The sequence below is a fragment of the Carlito syrichta genome, unplaced genomic scaffold (genome assembly GCF_000164805.1).
Source record: "Carlito syrichta isolate Samal-C Ts95f unplaced genomic scaffold, Tarsius_syrichta-2.0.1 Scaffold271183, whole genome shotgun sequence".
Taxonomy (NCBI): Eukaryota; Metazoa; Chordata; class Mammalia; order Primates; family Tarsiidae; genus Carlito; species Carlito syrichta.
In genome coordinates this window covers 85,011-86,654 of record NW_007215279.1, presented here as the reverse complement: position 1 = coordinate 86,654, position 1,644 = coordinate 85,011, and the positions used below count along the sequence as shown (strand labels likewise).

The window sequence follows — 1,644 nt, the reverse complement described above, 5'->3', positions numbered from 1 at the left end:
CTATTATTTTTTCACTGTTTTCCTCAGTTTCCTAAGGTATAATTTGCATCACTCAATTTAAGTTTATAGTTTGATACACTTTTGGCATTGTAAACAGTCTTATAACCACCACTGCAATCAAGATATTGGACATTTCTTTCTTTTAAAAAAAAAAATAGCAGAATTAATATTTTATTGTCATTTATAATCGATGACAGTTGGTTATATAGACTCTATACTTAATACATTTTGTAAATAAAAAAAAACCTCCAAGTTTTAAATAGCCAATGGCTGGTTATGTTTTCAGAAAATATAATTAGATTAATTCATTAATGGTGGCTTCAAGCTTTTCCTTATTAGCTCCAGAAAATCCATCCACCTTTCGTCCCTTTTTAAAAAACAGGAAGGTTGGCATACATTTGACTTCACACTCTGAAGCAACATCCTGACAGTCATCCACATTCACTTCAAGGAATATTTTTCAGAGAGGGAATGAAAGAAAGGCTTGATCATTTTGCAAGGCCCACACACTGGAAGTCAACTACAACAAGTTTATCACCTGCAGCTTCCAAGACATCCTGAAAAAAGGCCTTGCTATTGATCTGTTTCACCATTTTGGCTGTTGGGGTCTGGGGAGTGGCTGTAAGAACTGATGGAAATGGATTCTCAGCACTGGACCGAGATTCAAGATATTGGACATTTCTAATATCCCAGAAAGTTCCCTCATGTCCCTTTGCAGTCAATCCTCTTCCCAGACTTTTAGCTTTGGGCAACAAACATGCATCTTTCTGTTATCAAAGTGTTGCCTTTTCTAGGACTTCACATAGAAGAAATCATACCGTTTACAATCTATTACCTTGAATTTCTTTCATGCCGCATAACATTTTTATGATTCATCCATGTTGTTGCATGTATTGGTGTTTTGTTTCTTTTTATTTCTGAGTAGTATTCTATAACATATATGGAGTTTACAAGTTTTTACCTTATTGTAGTAAGAACATTTAACATGAACTCTACCTTCTTAACATGTTTGTAAGCATACACAACATTAGGTTAACAAGGCAAAATGTTGTACAGCTTATCCCTAGAGTGTCTATGTCTTCTTGACTGAAACTCTCTGCCCACTGATTAGCAACTCTTTGTTTTCCCCTTCTTCCGGCTTTTGCTAACTACCATTTCACTCTGATTGTATGAATTTGACTGTTTTAGTTACCTTATATAAATGGATTCATACAATATCTGTGTTTCTATTTCTGTCTTATTTTCCTGAGCATTATGCCCTTTAGACTCATCCATGTCATCACATATGGTAGAATGTTCTTCCTTTTAAAGACTGAATCATATTCCATTGTATGCATAGACCATGTTTGCTTTATTCATCTGTCAATGAACATTTAGGATGTTTCTACATCTTGGTTATTATGAATAGTGCTGAATGAACACGGTAGTAGGTATCACTCTGTCACTCTATATCTCTTGGAGATCCTGATTTCCTTTCTTAATCTAATTTTATTTGAAGGATGTGGGATACAATTCAAGATCAGATAGACAAATGGTCATTGTACAGGTAAAGTTTGGGCCTCACTTTGGTCCCCACTTCTCCTCGTTTGAAAGCAGGTATCTTTATTTATGAAGTGTGCCCTCCCTTCCCCTGGCAGTGTCTCA

The 1,644-nt window shown here is 35.4% G+C and overlaps 1 pseudogene; it reads right to left on the bottom strand.

The window, feature by feature from the left end:
- Window positions 1–232: 232 nt before the first annotated feature.
- LOC103254145 lies at window positions 233–593 on the bottom strand (annotated as a pseudogene).
- Between the last annotated feature and the right edge of the window lie 1,051 nt (window positions 594–1,644).